This window comes from Lissotriton helveticus, chromosome 3_1 (assembly GCF_964261635.1).
Source record: "Lissotriton helveticus chromosome 3_1, aLisHel1.1, whole genome shotgun sequence".
NCBI lineage: Eukaryota > Metazoa > Chordata > Amphibia > Caudata > Salamandridae > Lissotriton > Lissotriton helveticus.
The window spans coordinates 217,400,751-217,423,482 of record NC_136061.1 but is presented as its reverse complement, the minus strand read 5'-3'; the positions used below and the strand labels follow the sequence as shown (position 1 = coordinate 217,423,482).

General features: G+C 40.5%; 1 protein-coding gene across 2 annotated transcripts in view; it reads left to right on the top strand.

Annotated features, from left to right (window-relative positions):
* Window positions 1–22,732, top strand: part of LOC144822295 (tryptase-like) — a 74,017-nt gene that overhangs the window by 4,886 nt on the left and 46,399 nt on the right. Inside the window, exon 1 of one of the 2 annotated variants that reach the window (XM_078679629.1) lies at window positions 12,242–12,497. The exons of the other annotated variant lie outside the window; for it this stretch is intronic. The gene's annotated coding sequence lies outside the window, so the exon portion shown is untranslated. Of the gene's footprint in view, window positions 1–12,241; window positions 12,498–22,732 lie in introns of those variants that run through there. 2 annotated transcript variants of the gene reach the window in all.

Below are 22,732 nucleotides of genomic sequence, written 5' to 3'. Positions count from 1 at the left end.
ACGATAATTATAACATTTCTCCCTGATGCGCTGTGTTCCTGTGTTTACCCTTCTTATACCTAAAATCATCATGTGCTTAATCATCAATATGCGGGGTATGAAACCAAATGTTCACCATAATAGTTCTCCTGCTTGCAGTGTCAGTTTGTTTCTCTCCCACCTAATGTAATCACAAAACAGAAACCCTCCTGTACCCCTCTGTTTACAAACGCGATGCCTCCGTTAGTGAAACTTCACGCGCTGCTTTATACCAAGGTTTTTAACTGTTCCACATGAGCTAGGCTTCACTTTAAACAACATGCTGCAGATTGTAAAGTCTATTTTCACTGTTACGTGTTACTTAGATTCCCACATAAATGAGTGCTCATTCCCCCTGACACTTACCCATTTCTACGAACTACTAGCGTCTCCCGTCCTCATCCTGATTACTCAAGCCGGTATAACAAATCGTTTCCCGCCCACGCTATTTAAAGTCCTCCACCCCTGTGTTCTCCCTCCCAATTCCCCCGTGGTCCTAACGCCTCCCATTGCCTCAAGACCATTTCCTCTAGGTAAACCACATATCCCAAAGTGCATCATTTTTAAAAGAGGTTAACGTTGTACGTGAGCATGCGAGGTTAAAAAGTCACTTAGGTGTGTCAACTCAATTCTGAAATCTTGCAAGGTCAATACGTGTGATTGGTTCTCTTGCGAGGGACTCCGATGTTTGCTCCAATTGTGTGTTTCATCAAATTGTGTTCCACCACTTCGTCATAAATTCCTTTGTGCGGGTGCAATCCCTGGGTTGGGCTTTAGTTAAGACGAATCATGAAAGTGGGGGATGCACACCAGGTATAACCAACATTTTTTATTCTTCCATTTAATCCATCCTTCGCTTGAATTGCGTGCAAATGAGATTTGAAGGCATGCCCTGTTGCCATCGGTTAAGAAACATGTGAGAAGTAGGACTTCGCAGCCCCGTATCCAAATGCACAGCTCTGTGCCGCTGAATTTGCGTGCACTTAATATTCACTCTCCTTAGTCCATTCTGACTTTTTCAACCATTTTTATCCATATCTTGACGCTTTTATTTGACATTTTAAGTCATTGTTTCGATCCACCAATCGGGTAATGTGCCAATTTTCAATCTTTAACATTCAAACTGTGCCATTCCAGGCCTTCATGAAAGAATGCGCTAAATGCAAGAAGTCCTTCACAAGTAGTCGTTTATTATGTAGTTAAAAAACCCAATGCATTTCGGGCCTCCATGTGCCCTTCTTCGGGGGTCACTACAAATCAATAACAATACAAACAAGTTAATCACATTCTGTATCTAAAAGACTCCATGTTACAACGCACTTTTAACGCTGAACTTAACTCACGATAATTATAACATTTCTCCCTGATGCGCTGTGTTCCTGTGTTTACCCTTCTTATACCTAAAATCATCATGTGCTTAATCATCAATATGCGGGGTATGAAACCAAATGTTCACCATAATAGTTCTCCTGCTTGCAGTGTCAGTTTGTTTCTCTCCCACCTAATGTAATCACAAAACAGAAACCCTCCTGTACCCCTCTGTTTACAAACGCGATGCCTCCGTTAGTGAAACTTCACGCGCTGCTTTATACCAAGGTTTTTAACTGTTCCACATGAGCTAGGCTTCACTTTAAACAACATGCTGCAGATTGTAAAGTCTATTTTCACTGTTACGTGTTACTTAGATTCCCACATAAATGAGTGCTCATTCCCCCTGACACTTACCCATTTCTACGAACTACTAGCGTCTCCCGTCCTCATCCTGATTACTCAAGCCGGTATAACAAATCGTTTCCCGCCCACGCTATTTAAAGTCCTCCACCCCTGTGTTCTCCCTCCCAATTCCCCCGTGGTCCTAACGCCTCCCATTGCCTCAAGACCATTTCCTCTAGGTAAACCACATATCCCAAAGTGCATCATTTTTAAAAGAGGTTAACGTTGTACGTGAGCATGCGAGGTTAAAAAGTCACTTAGGTGTGTCAACTCAATTCTGAAATCTTGCAAGGTCAATACGTGTGATTGGTTCTCTTGCGAGGGACTCCGATGTTTGCTCCAATTGTGTGTTTCATCAAATTGTGTTCCACCACTTCGTCATAAATTCCTTTGTGCGGGTGCAATCCCTGGGTTGGGCTTTAGTTAAGACGAATCATGAAAGTGGGGGATGCACACCAGGTATAACCAACATTTTTTATTCTTCCATTTAATCCATCCTTCGCTTGAATTGCGTGCAAATGAGATTTGAAGGCATGCCCTGTTGCCATCGGTTAAGAAACATGTGAGAAGTAGGACTTCGCAGCCCCGTATCCAAATGCACAGCTCTGTGCCGCTGAATTTGCGTGCACTTAATATTCACTCTCCTTAGTCCATTCTGACTTTTTCAACCATTTTTATCCATATCTTGACGCTTTTATTTGACATTTTAAGTCATTGTTTCGATCCACCAATCGGGTAATGTGCCAATTTTCAATCTTTAACATTCAAACTGTGCCATTCCAGGCCTTCATGAAAGAATGCGCTAAATGCAAGAAGTCCTTCACAAGTAGTCGTTTATTATGTAGTTAAAAAACCCAATGCATTTCGGGCCTCCATGTGCCCTTCTTCGGGGGTCACTACAAATCAATAACAATACAAACAAGTTAATCACATTCTGTATCTAAAAGACTCCATGTTACAACGCACTTTTAACGCTGAACTTAACTCACGATAATTATAACATTTCTCCCTGATGCGCTGTGTTCCTGTGTTTACCCTTCTTATACCTAAAATCATCATGTGCTTAATCATCAATATGCGGGGTATGAAACCAAATGTTCACCATAATAGTTCTCCTGCTTGCAGTGTCAGTTTGTTTCTCTCCCACCTAATGTAATCACAAAACAGAAACCCTCCTGTACCCCTCTGTTTACAAACGCGATGCCTCCGTTAGTGAAACTTCACGCGCTGCTTTATACCAAGGTTTTTAACTGTTCCACATGAGCTAGGCTTCACTTTAAACAACATGCTGCAGATTGTAAAGTCTATTTTCACTGTTACGTGTTACTTAGATTCCCACATAAATGACTGCTCATTCCCCCTGACACTTACCCATTTCTACGAACTACTAGCGTCTCCCGTCCTCATCCTGATTACTCAAGCCGGTATAACAAATCGTTTCCCGCCCACGCTATTTAAAGTCCTCCACCCCTGTGTTCTCCCTCCCAATTCCCCCGTGGTCCTAACGCCTCCCATTGCCTCAAGACCATTTCCTCTAGGTAAACCACATATCCCAAAGTGCAGAACTTTTAGCACAGCTAAAACAATTAATAAAAATACATAGACAATTAGTCCAATATGTAATGCGGACTTCAACAATCCAACCAGCAATTAAAATTCCACAGTTGACCAGTCACCAGGGGAACACAAATAAAATTACACCACAGAACATACAGTCCTGTCTAGGTAAGGTACCCGCAAAACGGGAACAAATTCCTTTCTGGCTAGCACAAAAAATAACTCAAATAGAGGCAGTGTTTCCAGATACCACCCCTGTTGAGAAACATAGGATTCTGACTATCTGTCTTCCAATGGGAATCGCACCACATGTGGAGGACTGTGACACTTGGGGAACAGTCTTTGCTTCCATTTACACAAAAACACATGGTGTACCATCCATGTCAGTAATACCAGATGTGCTAAAACAGATTCAAGATGAATACGGTCCAGAACCCGCTTTAACTCTCGGTATGAAATTACTGAAAGACTTCAAGCAGGTCTCTGCAATATTATTAGCCAACATAAAGGGAGAAGCAGCAAATGTGGCGATTCGCCAGAGGTTAAAAGAGACAAATATAGCAGACCAACCATCTGAAATTGCCAGAATCATAGAAAAATCCTATGAAGAACTAGGAAGAGATAGTTTGGGAGGAATACCAGTGAAACCCCAACTAGTTGAAAGTCCTGAAAAAGTATTTATAAAAAATAATTTAAACACTAAAAAAAAGAGCTGGGATGGAAATAAACAATCCAATCCTAAAGAAAAAAGATTCCAGTCCAGAGGAAGGTCTCCTCGGCGGAGAGAAAGATCTCCCGACCAAGGACGCAAGTCTCCCCAAAGGGAGCCCTCTGTGAAAAAATACAACCTTAGAAATAGGGATAATATAAAGAAACCTGATAGATATCAAGATATTGATACACGTCCCTCTCAATCTTTTCAGACTTCCTCGCAGAAATCGGAAAGAAGAGGACGATCAGAACAAAGGGAAGAGCACGTCAAGTCCAAAGACAGAGAACCTGCTCATCTGAATAAAAAATTACAATTTCCAAAAAAGAAGGTAGCCAGTATTAAAGTAATCAACAATGCCGAGAATACTGAGGACACAGCTGAAAAACGGAGAATGGGCTCAGACAATGCTAGACAGCGCAGCAGAAGTGAGCATAGCTCGCAAAGTCCTTATGAATCATCTGGAGACAGTGGACACGAATGAATACATTCAGGTGGAAACTGCAGATACCAGAGTTAGCAAACCTCATAAAATATATGAAATAACATTGCGTATAGAAGGGGATAAGACTAGAAAAATAAGGGGACTATTTTGGGATAATCTGTCCAAGGGCTATGACATCCTTCTAGCTGAACGAGACTGGCCTCCAGAGTTTGTCAGGGAGTGCCCACATGGCGAAGAAATAATTATGCCTGCCTTCTCAAACCATATTCCAATTCATAAAAAATATACACTTGCAAGAAAGTGGGCAGTAGCTCAAGCCCCTGCCTTATACAAAAATCATGTGGGATGGGATGAGGATTCTCCTCCTCACAAAATCCAGTTAAAATCACAACCTACTGCACAGAGGCAGTACCCGATTCAGCAAGAAGCTAAAAAAACAGGTAAAAGAGATCCTAGATCTACTTGAATACCAGGGGGTGATTGAAACTTGCACCTCACAAATGAATAATCCTTTGTTTCCTGTCTCCAAGCCAGACAATTCATATCGTCTTGTTTTGGACTACAGACACCTTAACTCATGTTGCAAAACATTTGCAGTACAAAACTCGCATAGTGCTGCACTAATGAATAACATAGTGCGCAAAAAATACAAAACCACATTAGACATTTCTAATGGATTCTTTTGTCAAAATATAGCACCAGAGAGCAGATATTTGACGGCGTTCTCAATAAATGAAACGCAAAAGAAGTTCTGTCGTTTGCCCCAGGGGTTCAAGAACAGCCCAGGATTATTCTCAGCGAGAGTAACAGAATTACTACAAACATATGATGACGAGGCATTATCTTATGTCGACGACATCTATCTAACAGATGATGACTTGGATACTCACTTGAAGAGAGTGAACACCATAATACTTGGGTTCACAGCAGAGGGTTACAAATTCAACTTTAAAAAGTCAAGAATTGCCCATCTAACAGTCCTGTTTTTAGGATATGAACTATCAAGTGAAGGCAAAAGCCTGGCTGACAATTTCCTAGAGAAATGTGCTGTAATCCAAGCACCTAGAACACTGAAAAACTTACAATCAATTCTAGGCTTCCTAAACTTCGGAAGAACTTACATTATAAATTATGCAGAGAGAATTAAACCTCTCTATGATCTAATAAAACCAGATTTTAAAAGAATCAATTGGACTCAAAAACACACAGAAATTTTGAGATCGTTACAAACAGATATGTTAGTTAAAACAAAACTACAAACACGTGACAACAGACGCAACCTTGTGATTCGAGTCATCCCAGGAAGATGCGGATTCACATACCTGACCTCTAATGAGGGAGAGAAGGTACCAATAGCATACAAATCACATTTGTACACAGAAGCTGAAAAAAGGTTCAGCATTAAAGAAAATATTGTTCATGCGGTTCAAACAGCTGTAGTAAAAGCAAAATACCAAGCAGACGGTAGACAGGTTACAGTCAGAACAGCAGAATCAGCTTTTGAGGCATTAACAACACCATGTAATTTACCGACAACTGCACTAAATCCAGAATGGATACAATGGGTACATTCTGTTGCTACAGACAAAGTAAAATACTATTTTGACCCAGAAATGAAAGAATTAAAATATCTAGAATATGAGAGAGAATACCCTCTGCCAATCGACATTCTGCCTTTACGACAGTACGCCTGTGTAATATATACAGATGGGTATGCTCAACCCTCAGTTTGGGGAGAGCTGGCTTACAACGCCACATGCGAAATTGTGAAAGAAGTGTGGCGCGGAGGTAAATTAAGACCTCTACTTACAAAAACACACTCAGTGGAAAATAATTCAGAACAACAAACTGAAATAATTTCATTAAAAATGGCGCTAGATAATGCCGATCGCGAATTCCCGACACTTATTGTGTGCGATTCGTATTACTGCGTCAAAACATACAATAACGATTTGAAGAAATGGATTCAAAACGGTTACAAAGATGACACAGGTGCCACAATAAAGCAGAAAGCACTTTGGGAACAAATAGTTCTTTTAAAGAAAGAACTACCAAAAACTCACGTGATACATTCACTGAGTCATCATCGTGATGGCGTTCACGTTGCAGGGAATTCATTGGCTGCGACAGCCACAGCGGGAGCAACTAAACAGGCTTCCGTAGCTACAAAAAAGCGTACAGTAAAACACATTGACGGTGAAACTGTGCTGGCGGTGAAAACGTCATCAAAAGGCGACTGCTTAGCGTTACCGATCAATTATCCACTCAATTATACATACATAATCGATGCAAACTCAGTCCCTTTTGCTCGAATCCCTGGAGTGGGGGATAGAGTAATTCCAAACATGGACAGGAGAGGCTTGTTAATAGCAGACGCACATATGGGTGAGGGTCTCAGACACCTTAAGCAAAAAGATTCTCTGGAAGAATTACAATCAGTGTACTGGTGGCCAGGCATGAGCCTGCATCCTCACATTTTTGTAAAAAACTGCCCAGACTGTAACAGAGATCGCAGTGGCGAGCGAGGAGGACTATTGCCATGGCATTTCACTCCAGATAAACAACAACAATAAGAAAGCACCCATCATGAAAAAAGCGCTATATTAACATAAAAAGACTAATTTTCACTTATAATGTAGACCCCAGCGCTCGCCTGACGTCTGGACTGTTATAAAAGGATTTGCAAGTCTATAATGGCATATACGCTAGGAGCATGCTACGTTTTGACTAATGTATTCCTTTTAGCCCTCAAGCTTATGGGGAAGCATGGCCAAATGAGCATTGCATAGCGGGACTCTTCTCACTTCCTTCCTGAGGGATACGGGATGGTGTAAAGAAAAAACCAAGACATAAAGCAATCTATAACGGAAAAGGTATTAGGTTCGGGAGCTGGGTGGGTCAAACATTTAATAAGTGTCCAACGTAGTCTAAATAACCTGCCAAGGAATTCTCTGAAAGGTTTCAGTCCGTACGAACTATTGTTCGGGACTAGAATGATGATCCAAGATCTTGATAGTCAGACTTCAGTGGTTAAAGACAAAAGCTTTGATATCAAAGATCGTTTGGCTATTTTACAGGACTTAAATGAAACAAGAAAAGACCTGAGCAACATAAAGCTGAAACAACAGCCAACAACCACTGAAGAGAAACCACCTGTCCCAGCAAGGCCTGTCTGGATTCCAAAAGTCGGGGATCTAGTCAGAGAAAAGATCGCGGTAAAGAAGGAATTTGGGCCTTCTTACAGAAAAGCAGTTCCTGTCTTGTCTATCAACGGGACAAGATCAGTAGTACTACCGCCCCTTGCTGGTAAAAAGGAGAACCGAGTTGTATCCATCGACCTGGTTAAACCACAATCATGTGGCCGATAACAAACAGTAGGCCAAGTGGACTCCCAAGAAGTAGCAGAACACCAATGTTTGCTACGAATACAGAGGCTCAAACTGGAAGACTGATCACCTTTGGAAAATCTACAGTGAATCAACAAGGACTATGCAACAAAGCAATGGAACTTGAACCTCTTAAAACCCAAATTAAAACTTTTCATCAAGAAACAACAACCTATGATGATGTAACTGCAGACTTTGCCAATGAAACAAAGCAAAATCCAAAAGCAATTGGAACAATTGACAGAACAGCATCCGGCTACTTCATCAACTTCGATGATTCATCTGAAGACCTGAGTGAAGCAAAGAAACAGCCATCAGCAAAAACTTTTAAAGACAAAGCTAAGGAACTTTTTCAACAGCTGAAAGAAACCTATCTGATTTCTCCATGGATTGAATTTTGGTAGGCCTTCGGTGCATTTATCCTCGTTCTTTGGCTCATCTTAGTACTATGCTTGGGACATTTCATTGAAGGAAAATATGCTAAAATGGACACAGCAAGCCAGAAAATCAGCTTGGTCCTTAAACCACACACATCTTCACACATCGAGAAAAGAGAACTTTCTTCAGTGAACTTCACAGCCAATCCTATACCAGGCGGTGTAGCATGGGACAAAACTGATTATGAAATCTATGGTCCGGTTGAAATCCTGAAGTATCCACACCAATTCAAGATCTCATTGAGTGACTTTGTAAAACCGAGCTCATTTGCTGATGATTGGGACTTTGAAAGTATTAATGATATGATGTCTGATCTTGTGATGTCTGCTAAATTCACAGAACATGATTATTTGCAGGGTTCGTCTAATTATGATCAGATGTTCTGCTATAACCACTATGGTAACCATTGTCTACATAAATCTGCACAACCTAGAAATGTTTTGAATTATAACCAATGGGAACATTGTGCTACTCCTCCAAAAGATAGCTCGAAAACATTTTATGATAAATATTCATACTTTTCAGGGTTTAACACAAGTAATGCAGAAACATTTTATTTCAAATTGTCAAATAAGACAGGTATGAAGACCATGCTTACAAACACAAAATTGATATATTCCGATTCATTCTTTGAACAAATGAATACATTTGGGTTTGATTTCTGGAACAATAATATTGAAGCAAAAACTGTTTGGGGTACAAGAGATTGGCAAGTACAAGGTATAGAATCATTGTTTAGAGCCTGCATGATCCCAGAACAAATTATATTTTTGAACGACACTATTCAACAAACTACCTGTCTTGGCTTAGCCAAAATCAAAGATTTGAACAAACCGTCTATTCCAAAGCCAACAGTGTACAGTAATAGCTCTAAAGATGTTGAGATAGACGTAAACCATATTTTAAACCAAAACAGAACAGATCCTGAATGGAAAAAATGGTTGATCTGGCCCACAGATACAAATAACTGTCAAGACAGATTCCTGAACAAAATACAGGGGTTCACATTGACTAGGCCAGACCCTAGATATTCCCAAAGACAACATCCAGGGATAGTAACCACCTACAGCGTGGGCAAGCTCTGCCTTCAATGGCTACAAACGTCCACACTGGCTGAAATTAAGCAACACCTAACTTTACTTACAGAAGGTGCTGACTTGCGTGATTTCATATTGGGACCACGCAAACAGCGTCAAAAAGTTTCATAGCGGCCTCTATATATGCAGCTTATAACGAAGTTTGGAAAGTAACTCAATTTGAGACAGCAGAAAAAATACGGGAAATTGACAGTATTAATTTGGAAAAATCACTTTCTGTGGTGGACAATGGGTTAATGACTCTGTCCTCCAGAATATATTCTCTGGACAGCATTGTGTCTTCAGCAATCGATATAATATCGCAAGACTTACTGATGTTACAACACGGTCAGTCCCAATTGCGTTCTATTGTACAGCTTGGCTGGACGTTACAAAATCTGCGTTCTGGCTATGTGCCCTGGCGTTTAATCAACACAACGTCATTATTTAATATCTTTAACCTCACTGATAAACAAATCAGTTTGGCACAGAAGGGTGCTGACTATACAATTCTGAGCATTGAAAAACTTGAGAGATTACCATTGACAATGTCAGAACGACCTGTCATTGAATGGATAATACATGGAATAATAAATATTCCGATAACTACTTTCCAGTTTCAATTCTGCCAAAAATATATACAGGCAGGCCAGTATGAAAGGTTGGGTAAAGGATACATTAAGTCAATATGGAACTTGCCCTATACACACGAATGTGTAAGTAATAAAGGCCAGAAAGTGTTTCTCAATGGCGATAATTGTGCAAGATCACTAAGTGGTACACTTCTGTGTCAGGGTATTAGTTTGCACGGAGCCTGTGAAGGGACTTCAAATAACCTTTCATGTTACCAGCTAGGCACACCTGCAACACGAATAGAACCATTCTTTAGGAGACTCTCGAACGGGAGTTACATTCTAATAGTAGATCGCAGATGTTGTCGTTTGCTGCCCGGAAAACCTTATCTCATAACTGTGACTAGGAAGGTCATGTGCTGTGAACATGTATTGTTCCCCAGCGATTCTCCAGACAGGGAGGCAAGGTTATGGCCCGATTTGAAAATTGCTTCTATTCGAATAGATACTTTAAGCAGAATGAAGACTGTGCTCCTACAGACGCCGACAAGGCTCACGTCATCAAAAGAAACGTATGATCTCCAAGTTGCAAGGACAACAGAAGAGATTCATTCATTATTATCAACTAATTCCCCCATACATTTCGCAGAAATACTGAACGAAATCTTAAATATTTCTGATACCACTGGTATCTACAGTGTATTTAAAGCAGTGTTTTCGGGTGCTTTAACTCCATTCAAAGCCATCCTGGGTATTTTTCCAGACTTTGTCCATTCCATTTTTGGCGGACTTCCTCTCCTTTTAGGACTAGTAGCGGGTATTCTATTTTTGATCCTGTTATTTCGCTATGGCAAACCATGTCACAGACAAAACACCTGCGACAAGGGAAGAAATGATCCTAGCCATTGGCTACCGGGACCGGGTAACTAAAATCCTTGGACTATCCCGGCTTAGAGACCTGAACATGACCTGGTTTCTTTCATTTAGACCAATGTGGCAAAGTTGTGTTATGCCTGTATTAAGGTGCTTGCTATGCGGCGAAGAATGCGTGTTGGACACCTGTCTGGCACTACAATCGGATGTGCCAATGGACGCAGATACCTTGTTGGGTCCGGTAACGGCTCATGCATTGTGCTGTCCCCAGCGGCTACCAATCCTGATAACGGCATTCGTGGAGTCTTCACCACTACGATTGAGGGGTAGTGAAGTACAAGATGAAAGCAGCATCAATCAGGTACGACCTTCAGTCAGCTATGCTGATCAAAACATCAATGGAGGCAATCATGCTCAGGCTCATGAATGCATGGTAACAACTTTTTCCGAATTAGTGGAACTTACGCAAGAAGCTGTTGACAGTTTTTTCAACAGTCTAAATGATATGATGTTTTCACCAGAGCAGCAGGAATAACTTTGAGCAAACTAGCACTCGGAGTTCCCCACATCCTGAATTTGGCCTTCAACTTTTTAAAGAAAAGCGATATGAAAAATGTTCTCATCATTTTTTTCAGACTGCAAGAACTTTTTTCCCCAATTCCAAAATATTTACGATTTTTGGGACACTTATCTTCTGCTTAAAGTAGACATTATTCTTAGAGAACTAAATTTCTATTTTAGGTAGTCACGAGACATTCGCTATCCTCTAGCACTATTATACATAACTTTATGATTGTGATGAAATGGTCTCGCATTCTTTTTTCTGTATTAAGAGCCATTTCATGTGTGGTTTTCGCATTTATTCATGCTGAATTTAAAAATATGCATTATATGTTTAGCATTATTAGACTGCTTGTGCATATAGTACACGTGATAGTACATGTGATTGTGTTTCATATATTTTATAATTCCAATTTTCTGAATACATATGATTGTATTTTGGGGTGGTACGGTATACACAAACGCTATTGGTTTCACTATGCCTAGATTTGTAAATATGGACATAGTCTACGTGGAGTGGGTGTGATGTATTCCTATAGGTACTGTATCGATTCCCCTATTCCTGACCCTGGTTTGGTTAATAATTAACTAGCAGCCATCCAACGGTGCAAAAACCGTTATCTGATTAAGCCACACCACGGCACAGAAGCGCGTTATCTGATTAGGTCATAACGCATGCCATCTAATTAGACAAGCGATATTCCTCCAGCCCCTGATAAGGCATACGGAGTTCTCAAAACAAATCAAACCTACAGCGACCTGGGAAATTCCCATAACCATTGTTTTGATTTCACCGAGAACTTCAGCAAAAGAATGTGCGAACGAGCCCGTTCATATGACATCCTTATTGACGTATATATGTCCATCCATACGTCAATCTCGGCACCTTTCAGGTATAAATATTACCGACATTGCCTTAAGCAAACACATGCAGTGGTGATGAGATCGGAGCAGCGAGACGTGCTGAGGAGCCCAGCAGAGAGCGAAGCCCACAGACGCTGCCCCGCCTTCCTGACGCGCTGAGAACGAGATACTGCCTTTCTCCTGCCGAGAAATCCAGCTCCGGCGCTTCCATGCAGCCCTCGCAGGCAGCTGGAATCTCAAGACCTGGGATAAGAGATACCAGCCCTCCATCATTCTAGATCTCAGGTACAGAACTGAATAACCCCTTGCAGAGAATTCTCGAATCAGTCCCTTGGCAAAACAAACTTAACTTAAACTGCTACTTATCTACTCCCGCCCACGTATTAGGCTTAGGTCAGGTACATTGGGGTAGGCGTGGTTAGAAGCACCAGTTGAGTACGATTAGTCAAATGTATATATGTATGTATCTATTTTATTCATTTTAAAGTATCATATGGCTCAGAAACCATATCAATGCTTTTACAGTATTATTTTATAATTCTGTCTCTACTGTATGCACTTTACTTAACTACAAGTATTGCAATAATAGCGATTCATTTCTCTTGTATGAGAAAAGAGACTGATCAATAAATAACATCTTTTATTGAACCACGCCCATCTCTTATTTCTCTACAAACTGGTGAAACTAAGAATGCACGTACTGACTGAGTAAAATAAGTTGTCTATTGTTTTCACACGACTCTAGAGATACACTCTTGATTAGGGGAGAGCAAAGTTGTCATGTTCTATGGTTGTCAGAAACTAAATCCCTTCTTGTCTATCCAGGGAGGTTAAAATCCTCCTTGTCTATTCGAGAAAGTTTCTAGTGAACTCTGAGCTAGCTGGCAAACACAAACCTTTAAGTCTAATATCGTCGGTAGAAGACCTAGTTAACCTCTGCCCTAGGTCTATACTATTGAAGATATTATTCCAATGCGCAGAGCCTATTGGGATAATAAGAACTACACTACAGTCCAGCCGAGGAAACCGACTATTAAGTCACAGTGGGTACGTTTATTGTAAGGAGAGATTATCTAAGCCCAAGTGTCATTGGAGGTGTGTGCAATATTACTCATCCCATTGCACAGGCAGAGCGGTTACTCTTGGTGACTCTGTTGAAACAACCACAGAGCATAACCACTCTGTGTCTGCAATGGAGATAGAGGTTTGAAATTAAAGCACTTGCATCCACCTCCAATGAACCCTGTGGCTCAGTTTTGAGGGAGGTTTCACAACATATTCCTTCAAATGTAACAAGTTGTATGCCAACAATCCCCAAACCTATACTGAATTTTTGTCAGTAATAAAAGTTAAAACAATGAACAAAAGTCCTACAAAAGTATTAATTGACTTTGAATTACCTATGATTAACACAATTACCAAAACGTACACGGATACCCAAATTCAATGGTGTTTTCTTCACTTTCCATAGGCATATTGGTCTAAAATTAAAAAATATCCTTAGTTGAGGATTATATATCAGACAGCATACCTCAATTTGACTTAAAAAAACGAACTGCACTTTGTTTTGTTCCTCCTGACAGTGTAGATAAATACTACACATATATTACAGAATCTGAATACTGTACTGTAAGCTAAGACAAATTGGCACCCTTTCTAAATTATTTTGAAGATACATGGATTGGCCATCTAAGCAGGTCAGGTTGCAGGAGGAAACCATGTTTCCATGTGAAGTGGTGGAACTGCCACTCGACCTGCTTAGAGGGAGGAACAAAAACAAATAATGCCATAGAGGGGTGGCACAACTCCTTCAAACAATCAATTGGGAAACCACATCTTAACTTCAATAATTTTGGGGAAATTTTGAGGCAGGAGCAAAGTTTCCAAGAAATTAGAATTTCGCAATCATTAACTGGTAGTCTGAACCCACAAATTTCTAAAAGGACAAAGGAAATTTTCGTTGATGGTGGCTTCAGACTACCTCGATAATATTGCACACATCTTCCATTTCTAATCTACCCTATCTCCTATAACTCCTTACTTGCCTGTTTTGACAACAAATCCCCCTAATTCAATTGCCATTTTTCCGGAATTATCATTAAATTATAATAAAAAATCAGGTTTTCTTACCTTCAGATGTCTTCTTTTTTCAACTCTTGGACTTACGTTCTATACAGTTTTTCACCAAGAGTCATGAGCAGTCATTTAAACCATTGCAAATAGTCCATAATCCTTGCTTTAATCCATGACCCGAGTTAAACTATCAAAAAAGGGCACAGTTATGCATAAACATATTTTTGCAGTTTAAAAATAAACTGTAAAAAATACTGTGCACACCTACAAAAACCGCACACCAAAAAAATCCCGAAACATAAATATTGTTTGTCAAAAAAAGCAACAAAATTCCATTGATGCAATCCAATCTTGTTTGCATTCCATTTCCGAAAAACCATGAAAAAGTAGTAATATTTTGAAAAAAAATAGCCATCCAAAAATCTATTGTTGCAGTCCTCTCTCGTCCAAAGTCCATTCGAAGTACAAAAATCCATATGGCAATGGTTTAAAAATGACCCAAATATATAGTTTTTCAAAACGCGGATTCTTTCTCCATGTACCTACGACCTATCCCGAAAACCGCAACAACGCAATTACTTATTTACAATAGAACGCGTCACTTAAAAAAAAAAAATTACAAATATTTTTTTCAAAACACTTTTGTTTAATAGAATTCATAATCTATATTATTTAATATATTCTATTAAACAAAAAGTTTTACCAAAGCCATCAACCCGACGTGGGCCTATATTCGGTTTTGGAACAAATTTTTATGTTAAAACACACAATATCTACAAAAAAGACCTTTCTTATTTCTATTTACCTCCCTCCTCTCCTTACATTAAACTTTACCACCACTAATCTATTTTTAATAATTAAAAATTGACTTACCTGGACAGAGCTCTCCCTTGCATCTGATCCAGTGGGCGAAGATCCTCGCAATGACGAAAGTTACGTATACGCGACAATGTCATGTCTTTCCGGAAAAAGGAAAAAGGACAATTTTAGCCATTGACTTCAATGGGAAACCGTGGGAAAACCTGCAAAGAAATTAAAAAATATATGTTTTAATACATTGAAAATTCTATAATTATTTTTATAAAATGATATTGTTCATAAAATATTTTTTGAGATTGTTTTACTTTTTTATTTATAATGCTTTATATTTTTAATAAATACAATAAAAATATTTTACAATATCATTAATCTGTCCATTGATTGATTATTATATTTAATATTTTTAAATTTTAAAAATGTCTTTTACAAATTTATTATGAATGAATTTGTAATATTATATTTTTTAGTATAATAATTTCGTAATTTTATTTTAATATATTATATTTTTCCCTTAATATCAACTCACCCACTCTCAAAAATCACCCTTTAATTATGAGCATAATAAACTATTGTAATATTAATGTTAAAGTTTATAAATGTTCATAATTGGAAAATGAACAATAAATAATACTCTAGTATCAAAATTAATACCGGAGTAATAAAATACTCTCCCACCCTAAACCCCCGTTTCCCTTGCAACCCGTCCCAGTGGATAGGTGCAATTGTTTTTTTTAATGTATTAAAACTAATATATTTTTTAATATTTCCCAAACTTAAAATAAAAAAATGTCATTAAAAATGATTACAGATTATTTTTAATTCTTTTGCATTAATACTTGAAATCAAGAGTATTAAAATACTCTCCTCCTTATTAGAATGTTTTATTTTTATTTTTTTAAATATTACTAATTTAAAATTTACAATTAAAATTAATACTCTTCAATTTATAAATAAACACGATTTTTATTACTCACCCCCTCTAATAATTAAAACTAAAATTTTAATTAATACTCTTAATTCTGAAAATAAACATGATTATTATTACTCACCCCCTCCAATAATAATATATATATTTTAATTACATTTTTTTAAATAAATTTTTAATAATTAATATATTAATTACTTATCATTAAATCCTTTAGTATTAAAAATATTACCTGAGTATTAATACACTTCCCCACACAAAAACCCAATTTCCCATACAGCTTGTCGCAGATATTTGAGATAATTTAAAAAATGACAATTACTATTACTCATACAATTTAAAATATTAAAAATTATCAACAAAAAAAACTTACCTCAAATAAAATGATTACCTAACTGACAATGCATTGTAATGGGTATGCGTTGTAATGGCATGCATTGTAATGGCACGTGCGTTGTAATGGCATACAATGTAATGGTAGTTGCGCTGTAAAGGTTGGGTTGTAAAGGCATTACAATGTAATGCCTGCGTTGTAGTGGACGTCTCCCTCTCGGGTGAGGTTTGTTAGTACGACTGCAAGCAGAGAATGTTCTTACACGTATCCAACTCCAAAAGGAGTCTCTCTTAATACAGAGATTGCTTATTATGTTTGGACTTTAAGTCACAGTTCTATCATTTTCCATTAATTTATGCCCATTAAGATTATGCACTCTAGAGAATGCTTGTCGAAGCAGGCATCTACAGCAAAAGGCAGTGTTCTCTTTCAACTCCAAAATTAACTGTTGCCTAGATGCTTAAGATTGTCTTTCTTTCAATCTCAAAATGTTTATGCACAGTCGCAGCTGGTGCAGGTAAGAGCGATGAGGCAGGGCGGGGGCAGGAGCAAGGCAGGGTAGGGTGGAAGTTGAAAGACGACGACGAGTGAAAATAAAATAAAGAAAACTACTTACCTTTAGTTCACCACATCGACGAGTCGGCGATGCGGCGAGCGCAAGTTAAGTGGTTTTCTTTTTTCTTTTGATATTATTTTCCCTCATTGTTGTCTGTCAACTTCCCCCCCCCGCCCTACCACTCTAACCTGCACTGGCCACGACTGTTTATGCACACAGGCTAGCGCTTGCTTTTTGCCTTCTTAGAAATGTGTGTGTTGAATCTAGTATGGGGAGCAGCCAGTCAGAAATGAAAATGTTTGCCATTACCCTTCTCCTCTACTTTAACACAGCTCTTGCGGTCTTAGATAATCTGGGGACAAGGCTTTTCCCATGCTCAAGGCTTTCTTGGCACAAACACTCCTATCCTGTTGCAACTGGCAATGTTGTGAGCTTCTTAGGCTTTCCATATATATGTTTATATGTGTGTGATATTTCTATAGCATGAACTGTTCACTGACACCATATCCTGGTAACAAGTATAGTTGACAAAAATAATGAGTCAAAAATATCATGGAAGTACTCCCTGCCACTAGCTGTCAATTTCCTGGGCAAGCTGGGTAGCCTATAAGGTGAGTTGCTTTACGTTCCGCGGATCCTGGCAGGTAACCTTAACGCTGTGTGTGGCCTCGGTCTAGACTGCTCTACCGTGCCGACCACTGTGAGACAGCGCCCAACTCTGTTGTCTACGTTCCTCTACAACCTGTCCGCCAAAGATGTGTGGAAGGCACACCACCCAACCAAGCAGGGATATACATTTTATCCTGGGGCCCACAGCTCTGTAACACCAAGGATGGCACCAAATGCGAAGATTACTGGCGGATCTCTCTTCTGAACTCTAAAGTCAAAATCAGGGCCAAGATGATAGCCATTCGGCTGGTGGGAGTTCTTTCCCACCTTGCCCATCTGGATCAATCTGGGTTCATGCCTCAACAGGCCACATAGCATAACATCCGTAAGGTACACAATGCCATAGACCTAGAGTAGCAGTTTGCCAGCTCACTAAGGGCTGTCTATGGTTGATTTTAGGAAGGCATTCGACTCAGTCAAATGGTATTATCTGTTCCCTCTTCTACACAGCTATGTCTTCGGCCTCCTTTTTATCAGCTCGGGGCGACTACTCTAAATAATTCTCACGGTGGGGGTGCGGGTCAGGGGAGTCGTCTCTGAATGGCTTGACATCAAGCAGGGCACTCGCCAGGGCTTCCCTCTCTCCCCCTTGTTGTTTGCTTTAGTATTCGAGGCTTTAGCAGCCTGGATAAGTATGGATGCCCAGATGCACGATTTTCAGTGGTCTCCATAGGTGAGCGAAAGAATATCCCTCTACACAGATGATGTCCTGCTGTTTGTGGGTGGCTCAGATGAATTGGGATCTCGATCTCTGGAGATTCTATGGATTTTCTAATCCTATTCTGGCCTCCATGTGAACAAGAGCAAATCCTCCATCTTTCCTATTGCCCCCTGTCCGCCGTTCATGCCGTGGGCACTTGAGCTGCGGGTGGTACCAATGGGCTTCAATTATTTGGGGGACTTTATAGTTTCAGACAGAGCCCAAGCATATGAGTCCAACTTACAGACTCAGCTAGACAGACTCACTAGAGATGTGAAATTGTGGTCCGCTCTACCACTGTCCATGTTAGCCAGTTGTCCATTTCCAAGATAGTCTCCCTACTGATACTCCTTTACCAAATGCAGAATTACCTGTTCCAGGTGCATCTCACTTTCTTTTTCAGGCTTAACACCCTGATTCGTACTCTATTATGATATAGGGGACTTCAGCGTATTTTCCTCAGGAAGTGCTGCAGCCTGGCCTTTGAAGGTGGGTTAGCTACTCCGATATGCTCTTTGATTACCAGGCAGTGCACCTTCTCATGTTAAATGACTAGTGGTTTGAAGGGTTCGATGATCCGGCGTACGCTGCTCAAAGATTGGAAATGAGCTGCAGTAATCTCCCTCACCTGCTCTATAGAGGCACCAGTCCAGCTCCTCCACCCACTGCCACAAAATCTGTGCTGTTGATGTGGTCTGACACACTGAGGTCCATGGGCTGGGTGACCAAACTTACTACAGAGACACCGCTATGGAGGGAGAACATTCTCCCACAGGTTGCAGCACTTCACAGTTTTTCTGCTTGGGATACCATTGGCATCTCTGTGCTAGGGGATGTGATGAGCAGTGATTCGTTGAAGTCCTTTCAAGCTTTGCTGTCAGACTTTGACCTGCACCTTACCCAGACAGTTCTTTCAGTACCTCCAACTACGGCATGCAATTATGCCCGACATACAGTATGCAACCACAATTCCTGAGTACTCCTCCTTGGAGGCTAAACTCCTACTTATCAACATTCTCTGTCACAGACTCTCAGAAATATATCGCATGCTACTCCAGAACATGTTGAACCCTATGGTGGACGTTAGGGAGTCATGGGAGAGGAACTTGGGACAGCTGGAGGATGAGGACTGGATCGAGGCGTAGGCAGCTGCTAGAGAGGCATTGATAGCATGCTGGTTTCGATTGATCCAACTTAAACTCTTGCACCACACTTATCTTACCTGAGCTTGGCTGTTCAAAATAGACCTAATTGCCATGATCCCATGCCTACAGTGTGATGCCCCTGAGGAAACCTTTTACACATATTTTGGCATTGACCTGTCCCCTCTCGCTTCTGGAGTGGCGTGCTGGGTATTTTAGAAGGAATCTTGGCATGGAGGATACCCAGGGACCCTCAGCAAATCCTACTACATATTACAGAGAACACGTAGGAGAACAGGTATCAGAGGGCTTTGCTTTGGTTGGACTTGGTAATTGCTGTAAGGGACATAGCACAGGTGTGGAAGACCATAGAGGCCCCTTCTGTTAATAAATGGGCCGCGGGTATGGATCACTGCATAGGCCTGGAACGCCCAGTGTACTTAACGAGGGCATACCCCCAGAAACACCACAAGATCTGGAAAGTCTGGGTTGCCCGTAGGGGTATTGCATGGGAACCCGGTCTGCTTCCTCCCTGGTTCGGTTACAGGGGCCTACTTCCCCATGGTGCGGCCCTGAGTTGCACAGGAGGAGGCCAAGTTGCCTAGGGACTGCCTTATTGTGTCTGTATTCAGAGGCACCTTTGTACCGTTGTATTTGCTGTCATGACTGCTTACTCTTTATTTTATGACGTATTGTTACGTATTATGCTATTTACTATGTCCTAATTGTGGGTTCAAAACAATAAAAAGGTTTTTTTAAAAACATCATGATAGTAAATTTCATTCAAAACAGCTAAATATTGTTTTTTTAAATATATATATATAAACTTTAATGTAATACATTTAAAATGTTACAATATATAAAATCAAATGTGAAATAATTTCTTCAATTATTTCATAATGCAATAATTATACATTTTTGTCAAATACATTTAGTTTAAAAAGTGAGTTAAAATAATGAAAAGGTTAAACTTATTTACAACCAACAAAAATGTTCCCTAATATTTACAAAACATATATAAAATAATGTTATTATAAAATTAAAATGGTATATCCTAATTAGAATTTAAATAAGATTTAATAATATATATATAAGATATGACTGTCAGTAAAAGGAGGATTGAAGAAATACTGGAAGATATGGAGACAATAGCTTTTCTTCTAAGAAGTCACCATTAAAAGCATCATGTGCTAGCAAAGAATCTATCCATGATTAAGGCCCGTAAGGAGGAGTTAAATCGCGTCAGATTGATTTTCACACTTTTCTGCCTTTTGAAAATAAAATACCTACCATACAAGTTCCTAGAATGAGGCATGATGTGTATTCCTTTGATGGGGAGAGTTTGTTGGATGCATTGCGGGTTCTGATGCCTGCACGCTGCCGCCGCCCAGTGAGGGTCGGCAGCTTTCTGCAACAGAACATTGGGGGTCATTAGGATGGCGGGCAGACCTTAGTCCGCCCGCCATCCTTTCGGTGCTGGGACCAGCCGCCAGACGTGCAGCGGTCCCGCATCACCAATTAGGATGCAACCGCCACCCTGGCGGTCGCAATCCGCATTCTCAACATTGCGGCGGGTGCTGTTTTAAGCAGCACCCGCAAAGGCCACAAAGACTGCAAAGGCTGCTTCCTGCTGCCGTAATAATATGGATGGCGGTGTCTAACAGACACCTGCAACCATAACAGGCCCCTTTCCGCCTGGTCACCTGTGTGACCAGCGGAAAACCGACGGACGGGCTTTCCGTCCGCGAGTGTCCCCCCGCCATACTAATATGGCGGGGATAAATGGCATGCGGGCGGAGGAGAATGTCGGGCAGATCGCCACCGCCATGCGAGCGGTGGCGATCCGCCCAACATTCTAATAGACCCCAAAGTGTTCTTACAGGTGTTATGACTATTACGACTTTTTTATTCTGGGTTTTCCCTGCTTAAATTAAATGTGCTAATCAATCGATCAAGAAGTGAATATGATTAGTAAAAAGCTGAATGTGTGTGATTTATGTGATTCAAATTTAGTTTATAATATGATCTGCAATGAGATTCAAGCTTACTTGAATATATTTGTAGTATTTAATCGAAACGCCGACTGCTTCATTTTACATTAACTTGTTATTATTTCAAAGAGTTTCTAAAAGGTTGATAACTACATGTCTCGTTTATTGTTTTATTCAAAAGAACACAGTCTCGTAGAATGAAAATAATTGAAGAGCATCAGGAAACATTTTGTTAAATGTTGTTGCTAGGAATTTGTAACAGTGAAATTATGTTAGAAATGTCAAGCACAAAGTGTGAAGGGGAGAGGGGAATCTTCAGGCCAGGCAACACTGGGACAGGCCATACAGAATCATACCTCCTGTCTCAATTGAAGGCTACAGAGACAAGAGGCACTTAGCCTTTGCTCCCTGACTTATCAGTGCAGCTCATGGACTTGAACCGCTGATCGTTTTCTTTCCCTTATTACTCTGCACCTGTGTAGTCTTCTACTCCTCTACTCCCTACATTGCCTTTTCTGTTTCATTTTTCTAGAAGGCAACTCCAGTTTCCATCTGTCCAACTTATCGCCAAATCACCATTTGACATTTTTTGGAGTCAAGTCCTTTTAGAAGGAACTATCTTCTATGCGCTTTCCAGTGTCAGTGGAATAGCCGCTATTGGAAGGAGTCACCCTTATCTCTGACAGATCATGTCTGTGAAGACTAGGCAGTGGAGGCTATGAGGTAGAGTAAGAAACCAACTCAGGTTTCAAGACCATGACAGTTTGCAACTCCTGTCACCTAGTTCCGAATTCAATCAATCAGTACATTTGTAGAGTGGTCTACCCACCCGCGAGGTTCTCAAGGCGCTGAGGGAGAGGGGGGCCGCTACTGCTCGAATAGCCAGGTCTTGAGGTGTTTTCTGAAGGTGAGATGGTCCTGGGTCAGTCGTAGGTGAGCGGGGAGGGAGTTCCATGTCTTGGCGGCTAGGTAGGAGAATGATCGTCCTCCGGCGGTGGCTCTGCGGATCCGTGGTACGGTTGCGAGGGCGAGGCTGGCGGATTGGAGTTGGCGGGTGGGAGAGTAGAACGAGAGGCGGTTATTGAGGTATTCGGGGCCCATGTCGTGGAGTGCTTTGTGTGCATGGGTGAGGAGCCTGAATGTGATCCTCTTGCTAACGGGGAGCCAGTGTTTTTCAGGTGGGCCGATATGTGGCTGTGGCGAGGGACGTCGAGGATGAGTCGAGCGGAGGCGTTCTGTATTCGCTGAAGTCGTTTCTGAAGTTTGGCTGTGGTTCCTGCGTAGAGGGCGTTACTGTAGTCCAGTCGGCTG